Raw genomic sequence first — 21,177 nt, 5'->3', positions numbered from 1 at the left:
TAGCCTCCTTCTGAAAACATTCTGGGTACAAAACTTTCTCCCCACTGTTCCTTCCACTCTCAAAGTAAAACCAGCGATCTCCTCACCCAGAGGCACTAGGCAGACAACTATCAGTCCACATTCACGAAAGTTGCCGGTGTGAGACAGCTCACCCTGACCCTGCAGACGCTTACTCTTTTCAAGGGCAAAATCAATCTCTAGTAACATTTTCTACACCGGTCAAGAAGAAAAGCTTCAGACTCTGAAGGGAAAACTATTCAGGGGTGGGTAAACCATTTCAGATGCCAGTTCCCTATACTCTTCACAACTTTCATCCTTCCAAACCCATGGCTTTAAAAGCAGGGAAGAAAAGAGAAATGTTTTGCTCTTTCCCCACTCCCCACTACCCTACAACTTTGCCTACCCAATAGGTTAGCTTCATCAGATCACACATTTTTCATTCACAGTACCAGTGAGTGATTCTGAAAACTGTCAACAGGAGGAAAAGGGCTGCACAGAACCCTGTCACAGCTACAGCCACGATTCACATACATGAACCACTTGTACGCAAGTCAAGCTTGATTCAGGGGTTGCCCACCTAACTAGATGGGCATCTTTCACTGTTGCCATAATATTTACAAACCAGTGAACAACAGTAAGTCAGTGGCCTCTCTCACAGAGTACGATAAAGTTTATTTCACTTCCCTGAACTTAACAGTTGTTTGCTGTCATCTCTCAATTACTATAGTAATATATAGTAACATATAATATACAGATAACATATAAAGCCTAATTAACGTTTTAAGGATAAGAATTACCAAAATTTTTAAACTGACCCACTTTCCTGAACACCTTAAACTAACACAACACTGTAAACCAACTATACTCCAATAAAAAAATTTTAATTAATATTTTTTAAAAGCACAATGATTACTGGCACAGACAAGAATAATAGATCAACAGAGAGAACTCTATAAGCCTCACATCATCCCCGTGGGAAATCTGAGTAATTCCCAGACATTCTCTTTTTCGCACAAAGGCACAGGTTTTTCTTAGTCTTTCAGTTCTTTCTGAACCTTGCACTCCTGGAGTTCCCATGCCCACCCCTTCTCTCCATCCTTATAAACACTAGTCAGTCAGCCTTCCTTACCTCCAACCTCATGTGGGCCACAGCTGCCTAAATGTTGTGCTGGCCTCTGTGGGGCATTTTAGATGCACAAACTCCTAATGAAACTGTGCAGGCTTAACCTGGGTCCCATCTCAGCATCTTTCCTCTTCATACCCGGGGTCTGCCCACACTGGGAGCCCCTCTGCAGGCTCAGTGTCACCACATAGACCTCAGGGCCGCATCAGCTTTAGGCAAGAAGCATTCTCAACTACTTCATGGTCCACATTCAGAGTCTCAGCACTGTTAGCTTTGTTAATTGTCTGACTTTGGCACAATACTACAGTGCTCATAATTGCTTCTTTTTTATTCCCAAACCCCAATATCTCCATTTCTTCTCCCTTCTAACAGGCTTTTCCTATCAAAAGGTGTTCCAGTTCACCTATAACTGGGCTGCTTCCACTCTAACTCTCTTCTTATTCTGATGATCTGCTAAGCAATCCACGCTCTTCCTAGAGCCAGGACCTCCTTTTTGTTTAAGAGCATGGTTATTGTTTGGTCACTAAGTCATCTCAAATGACCCCATGGACTACAGCCCACCGGGCTCCTCTCTCCATGCCATTTCCCAGGCAAGAAATCTGGGGTGGGTTGCCATTTCCTTCTCCAAGGGATCTTCCTGATACAGGGATCAAACCTGCATCTCCCATTGGCAGATGCGTTCTTTACCACTGAGCCACCAGGGAAGCCCTTTAAGAACATTACTGGGATATAATTCATTTACCATAAAATTCACACCTTTTAAAGTACACTATTCATTAGTTTGTATCAGCTTACCAGGTTATGCAGCCACCATCACTAATTCCAGAACCCTTTCACCACCCACAAAAGGAATCCTATACCTATTAGAAGCCATTCCCCATCTCCCCCATCCCTCACCATTCCTATGACCACTAAACGACTCATCTACTTTCTGTCTCGAGAGCTTAGCCTGTTTGGGACATTTCATGTAAATGGAATCATACAATATGTGGTCTTTTGTCTCTGGCTTTTTGCACTCAGCGTAGCGTTTTCAGTGTTCATCCAAGCTGAACCATGTGAGCACTTCACTTCTCATTCCTTTGGATGATATGCCATCATATGGATATACCTCACTGCATTTATCCATTCATCAGGAAAGGGACATTTGGGTCATTTCCACATTTTGGCTATAATGAACAATGCTGCTATGATCATTCACATACAATCTTTTTGTGTGAACATACGTTCTTTTCTTGGGCATATAACTAGCAGTGGAATGGTTGGATCATATGGTAACTTAAACTTTTTGAGGAACTGCCAAACTGTTTCCCAAATGGCTGTTCCATTTACATTCCCATCAGCAAAGTTCAAGGGCTTTCATTTCTCAAGATCCTCATAAATACTTGTTACTGGAAATGTGTCTTTTTGATTCTAGCCATCCCAGTACAAAGCAGTCACCTCCTTACAGGTTTTTTTTTTTTCTTTAATTAACTTGTTTTATTTATTGAGTTGGCCAAAGAATTCATTCAGGTTTTTTCATAAGATGTTATGGGAAAACCCAAATGGACTTTTTGTCAACCCAATATTTATTTGGCCATGGTGTGGGACATAGAGGATCTCAGCTCCCTGACCAGGGGATCACACCTGCTCTTCCTGCTGTAGAAGCATGGAGTCAACCACTGAACCATCAGGAAAGACACTCTTTGCAGTTTTGATTGACATTTCCCCAAGGGAACGTTGAACATCATTTTACATGCTTATTGGCCATTTGTAAATCTTTGGAGAAATGTCTGTCAAACTTTTGCCTACTTTAAAACAGTTGCATTATTTTATAAAGTCTTCCTGCCAAAAGTTAACACATGTTTCGTAAATCTCAACCATGGGCCAAAGTCCTATTATTCACCAACAATCTGCCACAATTCCAACTTCTATATATCACATTTGTGGGTAATATCTGTTCCTGTGTTCCAATCAGTAGCACTCTCCTCCCACTATGTGGTGGATCTGCGATTTCCAGTGCCAAACCCACTCCCCTAACACCCATCCACACCCTCTGCAACCCTGAACTTCCCCATCACACTGAACTTCCTTTGCCTATACAATGCCCTACCACAGTTCACTTGTGCCAGTATTTGCAATCACCCTGCTTCATCAATCTAAGACAGCATCAATTATAAGACCATCATTGTTTTATATGCCAAGAATGAAAAAAAATGCTAAAACTATGGCACATCTTTCATTATGAAGCATCTCAATGTCAGTACTAAAATGCAGAGAAGAAAAAAACTGAGTTAGAATCAACGAAAGACAGCAGTTCTAGACAACAACTCTGAAAGGCTGGTGTTATTCCCACTTTACAGACAAGACCATTGAGGCTTGGCAGTTAAGTGACCTGCCGAAGGTCACAAAGTCAGTAGGTTGGTGGAAGTAAGATCCAATTCCAGGTCTGACTCCAAAGCAATACTGAGTCCATTATACTTTCTTTAACCTGTCATATTCACATCAAAGCATACAGCATGCACCAGTTTAAAAGAGAAATGCTGTTACTCTTAAAATGTTATTTTTTTAAATTATAAAGTATTGTCAAATAGAAAAAAAAGTTTTATTCAAAATGAAAATATTCCATTTCCATGTTAAGAAAAAAGGTCTAAATATGGCAATATTAAAAAAAGATACAAAAACATACACTCTTTGATCTACCAATTTTACTTATAGAAATTTATGGTACCGATACATTTGTGCATAAAAGTAACATTATTGAATTGTTCTTAACTTTTAAAAACTGGAAAAATGTAAAACATCCTCCAGTAAATGACTGGCTAAATTAAGAAACACTCAATGCAACCAATTAAAAAAAAGTAGAAAAATAACTTCACCTGTTAATATGGAGTAAACCCCATGATATGTCATTAAATAAACACATAGTTCATGTATTTGCTTTACATATATAAAACATCTCAGGAAAGTACCCAAGAAACTGTTAACTTCAATTACCTGTAGAAAGCAACAGGTTGCTGGGAGACACAAGTGGGAGGGAAAAGTAATTTGCAGGCTTGAAAACTTGAAACATACGAATGAAAGAGGGAATCAAGGGTAAAGACCTAGACAGATTAAATATCAACCGTTAAATAACAAAGACAGAGCACAGGAGTGTGAGGAAACCTAGATTCTAGTTCCAGCTCGACAACCAGATGAATGTTCTTAGATGAGTCAACCTCTTTCTTGGCTTTTAGCTGTAAATGAGGAATTTCCTCTTCATGATCTCTTAAAAGACTCTTTCCAGCTCTCTAATTTTATTATGACATATTTAGCTCCTACAGTGTGTCAAATCTAATTTGCAGGCGCTATTGAAAATGTCTTTAAGTTTGTGGCATAACAGAATATCAGATCATAAGCCCTAGCTCCTGCTACTTTTTAGCTGTAGGCTTTGCAGCAAATAGCATCACTGACATCACGTTTTATTACTTTAAAGCTGAGGTATTACCTATGTGATCTGGGAAAGGTGATTTGATCTCCTAAAACTCAATTTTCTGACCTATAAGATGGCCATAATAATTCTTACTTGAAAGGGCTACTATGAAGGTGAAAGTACTTAGCACACTGCTTAGCTCAAAATGGACATCTGAAAATTGGTTTTCTTCCTCTCCAAACTTAGAAAGTCTGCCCAGCAAGCAGGGAGCTGACCAACTCACTTCTGACTATAATTTTTGCTCCCCAGAGCCTGGGTTGTTACTTCCTTTTTCATTTCCTTTCCCCTCCATCCACTGCTACCTATGAATATCCTATACGCCATTTTCATTTCTCATCTCTTTTAGAGCAGAAAAGGAGCCTACAAAAGCAAAATCAGAAGTAAAAGAGTGTGATGACTTTTCCACCTCACATTCTGCTAAACTTTTAAAACTTCCAGGTGAATCTTCCTTGCTTCACTGACCCACTCAATCTACAGATGCTAGTGGAGCACCTACAATGTGTCAGGAGCTGAGGGTGGAATTCTAGCTCTCAGGGGGCTTGCAGTTTTTTGGCAGGTGACCATTAACAAACCAACAAACATGAATATGTCAGAGGTGATGAAAACTCTGAAGAACTCGGGGGCTGACAGTAGCAGGGGCTAGAGAGGAGGATGTGATATTGCAAACAATGGCTGAGAAGGAGACAGGGACAGTATGACCTCTGAGAGAACCCTGGATCAACTGAGGGAATGAGCCATGCTGCTACCTTGGGGTAGACCAGGACGTGAATTTAAAGGTAATGAGGTGAGAGAAGTGCAACACACTGGAGGAACAGCAAGAAGGCTGGCATGGCTACAATACAACAAACAAAACTAGTTCAGAAAGTTCACAGGGAGGCGGGCAGAAACTTGAAGGTCTTGGTAAGGACTTTGGATTTTACTCCAAGTGAAATGAAAGCTACTAGAGATTCTGATGCTCCAATCTCATCCTATACTGGCCATTGTGCTCCTTCCCAGTCTTACTATATATAATGCACAGAAGGGTCACGATCGTTCCTTTCAAAAGGATTAAGCCAAGATCTGTCCCACAGAGGGTCAATTATGCCTGAAAATTATTCCAACAGTACATTTTAAAATGTGCTGAACAGTTTTACAGAAACATGCCATAAACGGAAGATATCAAGATTGCAAGCTACCACAAATAACATATACAGATATGCCTACACATAAACAAGATGTTCAGGCAGCTTTGTTCTTGTGAAAATCTCTTGATAACTTCAGTGTTGTTTTAACAGGAACAGTTAAATGAATTACAGTACCTACTGTACCTACATTATAGAAGAATAAACAGCCATGAAAGAGAATGAGGGAAGTCTCTACATGAGTTTCAAGCGTGTCCATTTATTCAACAAGAATTTTGCCACTTTGGACCTGGGACATAGTCCTGAATGAGAATAAAACTGACATGTTTCTGACACTTGTGGGACTTACATTTTAGTGTAGGAGACAATATATAAACAAGCAGAATGAAAGCAACAATTTTTGAAGTAAGCACTACCAACCCCCCCTCAAAAAGAGACTCCCCTTAATACATAATGGGTGTGGGAGAAGTAGAAGTAGTTTTATAAATATACTGTCAAATATTATAGCTATGGGTCTATAGCACAACTAAGCTTTAGAAAACTATCTGAATGAGCCTGCATTGCTACTGTTTTATCCTAATAACAGTAAGAACTAAATTCCTCATGACCTTCATATCTCAAAATGGGAGAGGAGGAGGACAGAATGCTCTTAGAATTTCTCTCCAAACCAACCACATGCCAGGAGGCTGGGTCAGCACTTCTCAGAAAGTGGCTCTGTCTAGTCACACCAAGGACCACCCTTCTTACTTTTGATTATCTAACCCCATTTATCCACCCAGCAATTCTCAGTAGTTCCGTAAAGTCCCTCCTTGTGGCACACAAATTTAAATCAGACTAGATCACTGGATACATTTGAACTCTTTTAAGTGGAGACAGACATGATTCATATCAAAAAGAAACATATAAACACTCATCTTACAAGAATGCCCAATATGTAGGTTTAAAAAGTCAAACTAAATGGCCTATGTTCACAGAACTTAAGACTTTGCTCACATCATTTAAAGGCACAAATTATAACTTGTCTGTATGTGCACAGCCTAATTTCACAGTGGAAGAATGCCACATCAATTGCAAGCCACATTAAGTAAACATGCAACTAAGTTCTGAATCACATTTACATGCATATAAGTCAGATTCTGTAACTATTATTCCATTAAGTAAAAGTGCAGTGCTTATTAGCAAATTTACAGTGTACTACAGTGCTTATAAGCAGATTCAGAAACGGGTTTACTCACTGTAGTGGGTTGAACTGCAGCACCCAAAAAGGTATATTTAACTCCTAACAAATGATACCTGTGAACGTGACCTTATTTGGAAATAGGTCTTTGCAAGTTCAATTCAGTTAAGGATCTCCAGATGAGATCATTCAGGACTTAAATCCAATGACTGTGTCTTTATAAGAGAAAAGAGAAGATCTGAGCAGAGAAGACCCAGAGGGGAAGACCACCTGGAGGTGGAGGCAGAGGCCAGGAATGGCCACGGCTGCCAGGAACCACCAGAGGCTGGGAGAGAGGCAAGAAACAGTCACCCGCAGGGCCCCCGGGACCGACCCCGTCAGACAATCTGATTGGAGGGCTTTGTCCTCCAGAATTGTAAGAGAATAAATTTCTATTGTTTAAAACTACAAAGTTTGTGGAAATTTGTTAGAGCAGCTAGGAAAGGAATACACTGACCCATAAAATTTGATCTCCCCATTCTTCATTATTTTCTGTATGGAGTTCATAAACCCAGAGGACTGGACAGCAAAAAAGAATTTTTTTTCCCTTCTGCTCACCAGTTATTGGAACTCAAATACTGAGCTGTCTTCACAGTACTGGGACTACAACTTCCAGCAAAGATACACACAGGCACACGAAATAACTATTTTCATTCTCTAAACTTGAGAGGCTCCATTATTTAACAAAACATGAAAACTGAAAGAAGGTAAACTGATTTATATGTTTCCAATTTTCTTTTAAAATATAATAAGCCAAGACTTTAACAAGTTAATTTTATTATTTTCAATTTAGGGTTTTTTTTCTTATAAAATAATAGATTTTCACTGCAGAAAGTTTGGGAAAGAGTACGAAAAAATTTTAGAATCAAAGCCTCTTCACAATTTCTCAACTTGAAATGTAAAACTAGATATATATTTTCAGCTGTAAGCTGAATACCCTTTCTTGAATTACTTGAATAAGGCCCATCATTAAAGGCCTTTGTTTACAATCAAGTTTGTGTGGCAGTTACACAACTATGAAATTGAGAGTCTACAGTGGAAATTCTGATCTAATTTTAACATAAGCCTTATAATTGAAACACACAAATGGGAACTACGAGGAGAGCTTTATTGTCATGGGGGTTTCCAACAAGGTGCTTTCCCTTGATCATTTTGGGTCCTGAACTGTTCTGGTCTCTAATCGTAATTTACATATCAACTAAGCCCTCAGTTTTAGAAATAATATTTTTATATGTAGAAAAGCAATAGATGAAGATCAAAATATCAACAAATTTTATTCAAGAGTTCCCTTTCACTTTATTTTCTCAAAAATAAGTATCAAACAGGCAGCACAAAAAACAGCTAAAGAGGAACATCTAACATGCAATAGCAAAGGTTGGAACACTGAGAAGGGAAAAAGCCTGAAAAGATTTTCCAAACCAAATCTCTGAATGCAGGTACATTCCTTAATGTTTTACTTAAACTCTGATGTTTTTGCTAAAAATAAAAATTTCACTAACTCCAGATATTACGCTGCTCCACCATTTACATATGTTTATTCAAAATTACACATATGGAGCCCCCTAAGTATGGGCTCCACAAAATGACTTCTCTCCAAAGAATACAGAAGAAAAATCAAGAGGGGAGGAGTAATTTTATGGTGAAGCCAAGCCCACTACCTCAGCCAGATGATCAATGTCACCATCAACAGTCATAAACCCTGCCGACAGTATGTGCCCTTGATGTGATGTGATTAGTATGTACGCTTGATGTGACGTGATGAAAGTGGTACCTTACCTCTGTGGTCTTCCTCCCCAAAACCCATAACCCCAGTCTACTTATGGGGAAAACACCAGACAAATTCCAACAGGGGGCATTCTACAAAAACACTTGACAGGCACGTCTCAAAATAGCCAAGGTCACCAAAAACAAAGAAACTCTGCTAAGAGGAGCCTAACGAAACATGAAACGAAATGTAATGTGGCATCTTGGCGGGATCCTGGAACAGAAGAGAGGCGTCAGATAAAAACTATGGAAACCGGAATGAAGCGTGGACTTTAAATAATAAAAATGTGCCAATATGCATTCGATAATTAAAACAAATGTTCCATATGATACAAGATGTTAACAATGAGGAACCACCAATATATGGAAGCTTTCTGCTTTATTTTTTCAATTTTTCTGTAAATCTAAAACTCTAAAAAAAATACATAAAGCCTGTTTTAAACATTTACATGGCAGTCACTTTCAGAAAAAATACCAATTAAGGTCCCAGACCAGAATTTTTCTAATTCCCCACACATAAAAGCTTAACTTAAGGAAACAACCAGAGCCACTAAGCAGTTTCTTTCAGCACCAAGATTACATCTAGATTTCGCAAGACCAATAATTAAGGTACTCAGGGGCAAGATGAAGGGAGTCAAGATACACCTCACCTACTCAACCAAACATCTGGTTTATTATGATAAGGGTGTGAAAACCCAAAGTCACAGAGCTATTTATAAACCAGATAATTTTAAATGAATGAAAATAACAAAAGAAAGGTAATTCAGAAGAGGATTCATCTAAAGCACAAGACTTGAGCAAGAAATCTGGCCTTTCTTCCATGACCAGGGCCTACACGTTACAGCCCTAAACAACACCCACCCACCTCCAGCCCATTTCCTCATTTTTATAAGAGAAAGTGATTTGGGACCATACAATATTCAAAGGACGCTCCAAAAATAACAGTATATCATAAAAATATAACATTCTTACTCTTTCACGTCACTGGCATCTGCTCAAAGCAACTGATATAGGAAAAATGTAATGTTTTGTCTGTGATGTATGCATCAGTAGGAAGCAAAAGAGAATCAACCAAGAGAGAGAGAAGGGGAGCAAAGGAGGGGAAACAGAAGTAGCATTTAACTTATCAGCAATTACCAGACCCTCCTTTGATGTGTTTCTCCCTGCCAAAGTGTCCTGATGAAAGCCTCACTTTAACTAATGCTTATTGAGATGATCTTAAAATTGCTACACTGTGGTTCAGCAAAAGCAAGAGCTCTAAATGCAAAGCAGACATTGGAGATAAAAATAAACGAATACAGGTTCTTTCACTTAAGGGGTCTACTCATTGTCAAGTAGGAGGCAAGGCAAAAAAAAAAAAAGTACAATCTTTTCTTGATTCAAGGACACTGTCAACTGGAAGATGCATCCTAACTACAAGGATAATAATTTTTAACGTGTCTTAGAATGGAAAAGATACTACAGTTTCCAAGCGATAAGCCCTGGAGTAGGTTTAGCATAAAGGAGCACAGATGCCAGGTGAATGTTCTACCATCTGACATTGCTATCTTTTACTGGTGGGTGTGGTATGAGGAGTTCCACAAATTCTTAAAATTTATACATCTTGCCAGGAACAGATTTATTTATAAAAGACAATACAGACCTGCAAAGAAGCAGAATATCTTTATTAATATTATAGCCAACATGAATAAACTCATATTGACATTTTACTAAATTATGTGGGAAACAAAAGTTTTGTTTTGTGGGAAACCAAAATTCACAGGTAATTTTTTCACCTAAGGAAAAAAGCCTTTTTATCAACAAAGCCTTTTTATCAACTTAGAAGATGAGATCTTTACTGCTTTTTCTCTTGATCTTCTATAAAACAAGTCATAGTAAAGCTTTTAGTGTACAAAGCGGGACAACCATAAAATAAACTACATTACTGAAAGAGAATCAGGTGCTTTTGGGAGACAGCAGAAAGAACAGAAGATTTTCATGATGTTTTTCCCCTTCAGTTAGGACTAAAACTGTATTTTAGGACAGGAAAACCCTGTTTTTGCAAACTCCTTTAAGGTCAACTCTAGAGTAGTAAGTAGTAGGTGCTTCATTCAAGTCAGTCCTATTTGGATGTTTATTTCTTTTAACACTAGAGTGCTCAGAAACAGGTTTCCCAGGTGGCACTGGTGGTAGACTCCACCTGCCGATGTAACAGACATGGGTTTGATCCCTGGGTCAGGAAGATCCCTTAGAGAAGGGCACGGCAACACACTCCAGTATTCTTGCCTAGTGAATTCCATAGATAGAGGAGCCTGGCAGGCTACAGTTCTTAAGGCTACAGAGAGTCAGACACAACTGAAGCAACTTAGCAGGCCCAGAGATGAGATGGCACTTGTTCAATTAGGCGCCCTAATGAGAGAAGCAAAACCCTTCTTTCAGAGCAGGACTCCTGCACCCAGCCAGACGGGGCCCTCACACTCTGCGTCTCTGCCGCTGTGGTCACCCCAGCAGAGAGCCCAGCCTCAGCCAGGCCATGGAGCAGCTAAGCGAGAAGAGAGATTTCCACAGGAAGGCAGACAGTGTAACAATAACCCAAAGACAGAGTTTATTGATTCTTTCATTCTCCACTTTTAAGGCTATTCAAAAGTAACTATAAATCAGACTGTTAGAAAAATTAAGCTTCATACTTCCAACTACTTCGGGGAAACCTGTCTGTACACTTTAAGTCACAATATCTCTATAGAGTTTACTATGTGCCAGGCACTAAGTGCTTCCATATATTAACTCAAACGTCACAAGAAGTCCATGAAGTAGGCAAGTACTCTCATTACTGTCTCCATCTTACAGGTGAGGAAAAGGAGACCAAGGTTAGGTGACTTGCTCAAAGCCACAGGACTGTCAGTGGTAGAGTGGAGACTGATTCCAAGCAGTCTGGCTCGATGCGATGCCCCAAACCACTACATTACACTGAGAGCTACCTTTAGAAAACAAAATAAATGCATGGCCTCTATTTTGTCTATTTATGGAACAAAATGTCCAGACCTCAAATGCCTCTCCCCACAGACCTCAGTCAACCCTTACACTGGCAATAAGCTGGCAAACAGGCAAAGTTTTCCCTAGGTACGTAAGCATGACTCGCATTCCAATAAACAAAGATATAAACTATCCAGACTTCCCTTTCTGCCTTCTAAGAAAGAGCACAGATAACTGCAAGCTTACCATACATAATGAAGGATTTCTCCATCCCCTTTAAAGTATTATCAAACTATCTCATACCAACACTCAACAGATAAAAGGCCATGATCCTATCCAAAAGGCTTATGGTAGAGAGTTGCAAATATCAGTTTTATTTCTCTGAGTGCAAAATTATTGTGTGAGTAAAACAATGAAACCTGAAAAATAAATGAGCAAAAACAGATGTAAAAGAATCCAACATGATAAGATAAAAGGTGTTAGTTCCATTCAACCAATATTGTGAGAATTAACATCTCTCTTACCTTAAGGTGCTCAAAATAGTAAGGTATCAGCCCAAAAGAAAGAGCTCACTAAAGAAATGGTAACAAAAATAAGACTATAAAAATATTAAACACCTTAATGTAATTATATATTTACAATGAACTAGTCATTGTGAAAATGTTTTAAAAAACAAGGAATGACACCCCGCCAAAGTCACAATAAAGGTCTTTCCGCACAGTTCAATTTGTTTATTTAGTTGTAGCACTGCCCGCCCACCCCATCAACAAGAAAGCCACATTCATTTGAGGTCATTTTACCTCCTGCTATTTCCTTTGCTTGAGTCTGCAAAGTTGTGATGCATCGTGGTGATCTTACTCATTGAACAGAAAGCAACGGAGTGAAACACACAAGCAACTAAACCTCTGGCACCCTGTAAAACCACAAGAGAGCAAGATCTTTTTTCCCCCCATGTTCTAACAGATTTTTAAAAAGCTGTTTTCTTAAGTGGCAATATACCTAGAATGACTGCATGCTTATCAAGAGCCACATGCTCTCTATCAAAAATCAGAAGTCAGCTGACACCGAGACTGGAAATTAATCCGGTCAAAAATTTTTAATGAACTTTTAAGCAATTCTCACTTATTTACTTGCACATTTAGCTAATTTCAATCTGTAAATAAAAGCAGTAGAAAGTTTCTTTCTGCAGATCTTAGCCTTCAAAGTTAAAAGAGATTCCCCATTCCCAGAGATTTCCCTTAATAAAAATAAAAAAAAAAACCTTTCAGAAAAAGTTACACAAAAACAATGGATATCAATGACTTACGATAAAAGCACAGGAACAGAACTTTCCTGAAAGGCACTAAATATACTGTCAGTTTATATAAAATAACATGGATTGGCAAAATAGAAATGTCAGATAATTTAAACTTATTTCAAAATTCATCTCTCAAGACCCTGACAACCAATTATGAAAAGAAACATAACAAAAAATAGGAAAAGACTTTTTGGAAATGTGTTAAGCTTCGTAGTAACTTAAGCAACTTAATGGTAAAAGATAAACCGAATGTAAACAAGTAAGTACACATCTCTATTTTCCCCATTAGGGAACGTCCATACTGTTTCTCCATCGACTAGCATGACTAATTGAGAGAAAATGTTAGATTTTCTCATTAATTTCCCTTCATGGAAGGGTGGAGGGGTGTGGCCGGACACTACGCAAGGATGGCACTGGAGTCCTTCACGCTTTATACTGACACTCTGAGGAATGATCGAACAGTATTAAAATATCTGAAATCCTGCCCAGGGTGCGGGTAGAACCTAAATCTATCCATTCTGCCCTGTCTTCATCTTCTGCTAGTGCATATTTCAGAAACCAGGGGGAGCAGGGAAAGCAGGCTGTCAATCCGCTAAGAACTTAGCCCTCCTATGACCACTCTGGCCTGGTTGGAGGGACTCCTCTTAACGAGAGAAGTCTCAGATTTAACTCCCTTTCCACCCCCAGCATGTTCCTAGCCCAGAGTTTAGCATCTAATTGAAATTCTGACTTGTTCCTGAAATTCTGCATTTCCTATGTTTTCCTGTCAATAAATGCTCCCTTCTCTCACTTGAGCTCACCCTTGACTGGGGGTACAGTAATTATGAGCTTCCCAGGTGGCTCATCAGGTAAAGAATCCACTTGCCAATGCAGGAGACTCAGGAGACACTGGTTCAATCCCCAGGTGGGAAATATCCCCTGGAGAAGGAAATGGCAACCCATTCCAGTATTCCAGCCTGAAAAATTCCATGGACAGAGGAGCCTGGCAGGCTGCAGTCCACAGGGTCACAAAGAATCGGACCAGAGTGAAACAACAGAGCTTCAGTTGCTTGTTTGGGGATACAGTCATTAGGAAGCATCAATAATTACAGGACCAACAGAGGAGGAAAAATTAAGAAACAAAATAACCTTGTCACACATACACAAAAAAGCCAAGTCCAGAAGTTGTAAAAGCAAGGAGCAGGTAATTCCTGTATTACACAAATTCTTCAGGAGAACAGCAAAAAAGGAGATACTTATCAACTCATGAGGCCATGATACCAAAAAAAGACAAAGAGACATTAAGAAAAATGAAAATTATAGGCCAACTTCACTAAAAAGCAATAGATGCAAAAAAATTTTAAACCCATAAACAAAACATTAGCAAACAGAATCCAATAGTAAGTAAACAAACAAGAATATACATTATGACTGATGTATCCCAAGAATCCAAGAATACAAGGATACACAGACCTTTTGAAAAAAAGTACAAATATAATTCACATGAACAGATTAAAGGAAAAATATGATTATAAAAAATAAAAACATGAGAAAATGATATATTTATCTTAAAAAAATTCATAAAATGGAAGACTGGGGGGAACCTAAAACCTACCGCAAAGAGCAATTTTTTAAACAGCCAAACCCTAAAATCAAGAAGAAGAATGTCCACTATTGTGAAGGTTTCTTTAAAAAAACTAAAAGTAGGGAATTCCCAGGTGGTCTAATGGTTACGACTTGGCACTTTCACTGCTGGGGCTCAGGTTCAATCCTTGGTCAGGGAACTAAGATAGATCCCATAAGCCACAGGGCACAATCAAAAACAAAAACCCCCAAAAGTAAAACTACTATGCAACACATCAATTTGACTTCTGGGTATACATCCCAAAAAAGGAAACACATGAATCCAAAAAGATGCATACACCCCAACGTTCACAGCAACATGATGTACACTTGCCAAGATACGGAGACAACCTAAGTGTCCACCCACAGATAAATGAAGAAAGAAGCTGTGGTACACACATACAACAGAATACCACACAGCCATACAAATGAATGAAATTTTGCCATTTGAAGCAACATACATGGACTTGGAGGGCATTATGCTAAGTGAAATAAGTCAAATAAAGACAAATACTGTATGCTCACTTACATGTGGAATCTAAAAAATAAAACAAACTGATGAGTATAATAAAAAAAGAAGCAGGGGGACTTTCCCAGGAGGTCCAGCAGTTAAGACTCTGACCTGCCCGTGCAGGGGGCACAGTTCAACCTCTGGTTGGGGAACTAGGATCCTACATGCCACGTGGTGTGGCTGAAAACAAAAGCAGCAGCAGCAGACTCATAATACAGAGAACAAACTAGCAGTTACCAGTGGGGAGAAGAATACACAGAAGAACTATACAAAAAAAGATCTTAATGAACCAGACAACCACGATGGTGTGTTCATCTAGAGCCAGACATTCTGGAGTGCAAACTCAAGTGAGCCTTAGGAAACAACACTGTGAACAAAGCTAGTGGAGGTGATGGAATTCCAATTGAGCTATTTCAAATCCTAAGAGATGATGCTGTGAAAGTGCTGCCTTCAATATGCCAGCAAATTTGGGAAATTTAGCAGTGGCCACAGAACTGAAAAAGGTCAGTCTTCATTCCAATCCCAAAGAAAGGCAAAGCCAAAGAATATTCAAACTACCACACAATTGCACTCATTTCTCACGACAGCAAAGTAATGCTCAAAATTCTCCAAGCTAGGCTTCAACAGTACATGAACTGAGAACTTCTAGATGTTCAAGCTGGATTTAAAAAAGGCAGAAGAACCAGAGATCAAATAGCCAACATCCATTGGATCATAGAAAAAGCAAGAGAATTCCAAAAAAACATCTACTTCTGCTTCATTGACTATGATAAAGCCTTTGACTGTGGATCACAAGAAAATGTGGAAAATTCTTAAAGAAATGGGAATACCAGACCACCTGACCTGCCTCCTGAGAAACCCGTATGCAGGTCAAGAAGCAGCTGTTATAACTGGACAAGGAACAACAACTGCCTTCAATTGTATATTGTCACCCTGCTTATTTAACTTACATGCAAAGAACATCATATGAAATGCCAGGCTGGGTGAAGCTCAAGCCAGAATAGAGTGCCTGGAGAAACACTGATAAACCTCAGGTATGCAGATGTCACCACCCTATGGCAGAAAGTGAAGAGGAACTAAACAGCCTCCTGACAAAGGTGAAAGAGGAGAGTGAAAAAGCTAGCTTAAAACTCAACATTCAAAAAATTAAGATCATGGCATCTGGTCCCATCACTTCACGGCAAATAGATGGGGAAACAATGGAAATAGTATTGACTTTATTTTCTTGAGCTCCAAAATCACTGCAGATGGTGACTGCAGCCACGAAATTTAGACACTCACTCCTTGGAAGAAAAGCTATGACCAAACTAGACAACATATTAAAAAGCAGAGACATTACTTTGCCAACAAAGGTCCGTCTAGTCAAGGCTATGGTTTTTCCAGTAGTCATGTATGGATGTGAGAGTCGAACCATAAAGAAGGTTGAGCGCCAAAGAATTGATGCTTTGGAACTGTGGTATTGGAGAAGACCCTTGAGAGTCCCTTGGACTGCAAGGAGATCAAACCAGTCAATCCTAAAGGAACTCAATCCTGAATATTCATTGGAAGGACTGATGTTGAAGCTCCAATACTTTGGCCACCTGACATGAAGAGCCAATTCATTAGAAAAGACCCTGATGCTGGGAAAGATTGAAGGCAGGAGGAGAAAGGGACAAGAGAGGACAAGATGGTTGGGTAGCATCACCGACTCAACGGACATGAGCTTGAGCAAGCTCCAGGAGATAGTGAAGGACAGGGAAGCCTGGCGTGCTGCAGTCCGTGGGGTGGCAAAGAGTCAGACGTGACTGAGGGACTGAAAAGCAACAAATGGGGAGAAGAAATGAGGGAGGGCAATATAGGGGTGGGGATTAAGAGGTACAAACTATTATGTATAAAATAAGCTAAATGGATATACTGCACAACACATACAGCCAACATTTAAAATAAGTGGAATATAACCTTTAGATTGCAAATCACTTTGTTGTATACCTTAACTCATTAACACTGCACATCAACTATATTTCAATTAAAAAAAAAAGAATGTCCACTGTTACATTATATTGGAGATTGTAACCAATGCAATAAATCAAGAAAACAACATAATATAAGAACTAAAAATAGATTACAGAGACTTCCCTGGTGGTCCGGTGGTTAAGAATCTGCCTTTCAATGCAGGGGACTTGGATTTGATCCCTGGTTACAGAACTAGGATCCCACATGCCTCAGGGCAACTAATCTCACTTGCCGCAACTAGAGAAGTCTTTGTGCCACAACTGAGCCTGCACGCTGTAGAGCCCATACTCCAGAACAAAAGAAGCCTATGCACCACGAGAAGAGAAAGACTCCATGCCACAAGAAGTCCACACACTGCAGTGAGGACCCAGTGCAGGCAACAAAATAAATTAAAAAAAAAAAGAAAAAGATTACAGTTAGAATAGTATCTCAAGTTTCCTGAAAAGACTGTCTCCTGTGTTATAATTCTCAGGTTGATATGAATAAAATTTTCCATTTATTTCTTAAATACACATACACACTCTACAGTTGACCCTTGAACAACACAGGTTTGAACTGCATGGGTCCATTTATGTGTGACTATTTTTAATAATAAATACTACAGTACTACATGATCCATGGTTGGTTGACAGAGAAACCACCTTTATGGAAGGCCTTTTTGACTATAAGTAGGGTCAGGCATCCCTAACATCTGCATCATTCAAAAGTCAACTATAAAAAATAAAAAAAATTTTTTTTTAAAGTCAACTATATTTCATGACACAATTATCCACACAGAAAACCCTACAGAATATACAAAATAATTATGGGAACTAGAGCTCTGCAAGGTATCTGCATACACAATTAAATATACACAAGTCACAGTCAAAAATAAGCCATTTCTGTATACAAAGCATTAGAAAAAATCCAAACAGATTATATCATTTACAATAGCAAATATATGATCAGTTCAATTCAGTCGCTCAGTTGTGTCCAAATCTTTGCGACCCGAACTGCAGCACGCCAGGCTTCCCCGTCCTTCACCAACTCCTGGAGCTTGCTCAAACTCATGTCCATTGAGTCGGTGATGCCATCCAACCATCTCTGTTGTCCCCTTCTCCTCCCGCCTTCAATCTTTCCCAGCACCAGGGTCTTTTCAAATGAGTCACAGTTCTTTGCATCAGGTGGCCAAAGTATTGGAGATTCAGCTTCAGCATCAGTCCTTCCAATGACTATTCAGGACTGATTTCCTTTAGGATGGACTGGTTGGATCTCCTTGCAGCCTAAGGGACTCTCACATCCATACATGACTACTGTAAAAACTATAGCTTTGACTAGATGGACATTTGTTGGCAAAGTAATGTCTCTACTTTTTAATACAGTGTCTAGGTTAGTCATAACTTTTCTTTCAAGGAACAAACGTTTTTTAATTTCATGGCTGCAGTCACCATCTGCAGTGATTTTGGAGCCCCCAAAAATAAAGTCAGCCACTGTTTCCCCATCTATTTGCCATGAAGTGATGGGACCAGATGCTGTGATCTTAGTTTTCTGAACGTTGAGCTTTAAGCCAACTTTTTCACTCTCCTCTTTCACTTTCTTCAAGAGGCTCTTTAGTTCTTCTTCACTTTCTGCCATAAGGGTGGTGTCATCTGAGTATCTGAGGTGATTGATATTTCTCCTGGCAATCTTAATTCCAGCTTGTGCTTCATCCAGCCCAGCATTTCGCATGATATACTCTGCATACAAGTTAAATAATCAATACACAGCCTTGACAATATACAGCCTTGATGTACTCCTTTCCCAATTTGGAACCAGTCTGTTGTTCCATGTCTGGTTCTCACTGTTGCTTCTTGACCTGCATACAGGTTTCTCAGGAGGCAGGTCAGGTGGTCTGGTATTCCCATGTCATTAAGAATTTTCCAGTTTATTGTGATCCACACAGTCAAAGGCTTTGGCATAGTCAATAAAGCAATGTTTTTCTGATATATAATGTTTTTCTGTTTAACTGAAAATAAATGAGAAATATATGATAGCTGAGAATAAAGCTAACTGGGAATAAAGCTAATAAAATATGTTCTAGATCTTTATAGATCATGGAAACTATACAGCTTTAAACAAAGGCCAAAAAGGAGGAGGGGGATGGGGAAGGAGGGAGATACTTCTGAATGCAAAGGCATTCTATGTTCACAAATAAAACTGTCAAAACGTAAAATTTCCCTTATTTCATACAATTTAAAGTTTTTAAAAGCTATCAGGTTTTTAATGGAACCTGCAAGCTAATCTAAAATTCTAAAATAAACAAGACAAATATCCAAGAAATTCTTTATAAGACTGATCTCTGTGAGAATTTTGTTCAGTGCTATTTTCCCAACACCTACACAGTTCCTGGCACACAGAAGTTGCCCAGTAATTATTTTTTCAATGAAACTTTTAAAATAACTTTACGTATTTATTTTCAGCTACACTGGGTCTTCGTTGCTGCACCTGGGCTTTCTCTAGTTGTGGTGAGCACATACTCTCTTGTGGTAAGCAGGCTTCTTCTCATTGCTGTGGCCTCTCCTATTGTGGAGCACAAGCTCAAGAGTGCATGGGCTTCAGCAATTGCGGCACGTGGGCTCAGCAGTTGCAGCTCCTGGGCTCCAGAGCACAGACTAAACAGTTGTGTCACATGGGCTTAAACGCTCCGTGGCATGTGGGATCTTCCCAGATCAGGGAGCAAACCCGTGTCTCTTGCACTAGCAGGTGGATTCTTCTACCACTAAGCCACCAGGGAAGCCCTCAATGAAATTTTTATTGAATGAACACAGCAGTGAAGCTTATCCTAACCATTCATGAAATTAAGATAGACTGGAGGGACCTCCCTGGTGACCAGTGGTTAAACCATGCAATGCAGGGGACATAGGTTTGATCCCTGATTAAGAATTAGGATCTCATGTGCTGAGGGGCAACTAAGCCCACACACTGAAACGAAAGAGCCCATGTGCTGTAACTAAGATGCACCACAGCCAAGTATTAATAAATAAATAAGAAGATAGAGCGTAACTGTTGTGGGAATAAGGGGAAAAAAAAAAAACAGAAGGCCAAAAAAGAAAAAAATCCACATATATCAACTTTAGTATATAAAGAAGCAGAATAGCAGGTCATAGGTGAAGGTCAGAATAGTCAATAAACGATGCTGAAAAACTGCTTATGCACATGGGGAAAAGTGAAATTGGGAGGAAGAGATTATATAAGACTCTAGTTATAAATTACTGTTGTTGCTCTATAAAGTTATAAGTTGCTGTTGTTGCTCAGTCACTAAACTGTGCCCAACTCTTTGTGACCCCAAGGACTGCAGCACACCTGGCTCCTCTGTCCTCCACTATCTCCAACGGTTTGCTCAAATTCACATTCATTGAGTAGGTAATGCTATCTAACCATCTCACCCTCTGCCGCTTCTTTCTCCTCCTGCCTTCAATCTTTCCCAGCATCAGAGTCTTTTCCAGGGAGTTGGCTCTTTGCATCAGGCAGCCAAAGTATTGGAACTTTAGCATCAGTCCTTCCAATGAATATTCAGGGATGACTTAGGATTGACTGGTTTGACCTCCTTGCTGTCCAGCTCAGTCACTCAGCTGTGTCCAAATCTTTGCTACCCCGTGGACTGCAGCACGCCAGGCCTCCCTGTCCATCAACAACTCCCGGAGTTTATGCAAACTCATGACCATTGAGTCAGTGATGCCATCCAACCATCTCATCCTGTCTTCCCCTTCTCCTGCCTTCAATCTTTCCCAGCATCAGGGTCTTTTCAAATGAGTCAGCTCGTCACATCAGGTGGCCAAAGTATTGGAGTTTCAGCTTCAACATCAGTCCTTCCAATGAACATTCAGGACTGATTTCCTTCAGAATGGACCAGTTAGATCTCCTTGCAGTCCAAGAGACTCTCAAGTCTCTTCCTGCACAATTCGAAAGCATCAGTTCTTCAAACACTCAGTCTTCTTTATGGTCCAACTCTCGCATCTGTACATGATTACTGGAAAAACCATAGCTTTGATTAGACAGACCTCTGTCTGCAAAGTGAAATCTCTGCTTTTTAATACACTGTCTAGGTTTGTCATAGCTTTTCTTCCAAGGAGGAAGCATGTTTTAATTTTGTGGCTGCAGTTACTGTCTACAGTGATTTTGGAGCCCAAGAA

The 21,177-nt window shown here is 39.5% G+C and overlaps 1 protein-coding gene across 8 annotated transcripts in view; it reads right to left on the bottom strand.

The window, feature by feature from the left end:
* The window catches only part of RRAS2 (RAS related 2), a 95,316-nt gene that overhangs the window by 26,098 nt on the left and 48,041 nt on the right, over positions 1–21,177 (bottom strand). The window contains exon 1 of one of the 8 annotated variants that reach the window (XM_069554327.1): positions 9,810–9,892. The exons of the other annotated variants lie outside the window; for them this stretch is intronic. The gene's annotated coding sequence lies outside the window, so the exon portion shown is untranslated. Of the gene's footprint in view, positions 1–9,809; positions 9,893–21,177 lie in introns of those variants that run through there. 8 annotated transcript variants of the gene reach the window in all.

The sequence above is a fragment of the Ovis canadensis genome, chromosome 15 (genome assembly GCF_042477335.2).
Source record: "Ovis canadensis isolate MfBH-ARS-UI-01 breed Bighorn chromosome 15, ARS-UI_OviCan_v2, whole genome shotgun sequence".
Taxonomy (NCBI): Eukaryota; Metazoa; Chordata; class Mammalia; order Artiodactyla; family Bovidae; genus Ovis; species Ovis canadensis.
The sequence above is the reverse complement of the archived record's forward strand: the minus strand, read 5'-3'. Positions and strand labels throughout refer to the sequence as shown.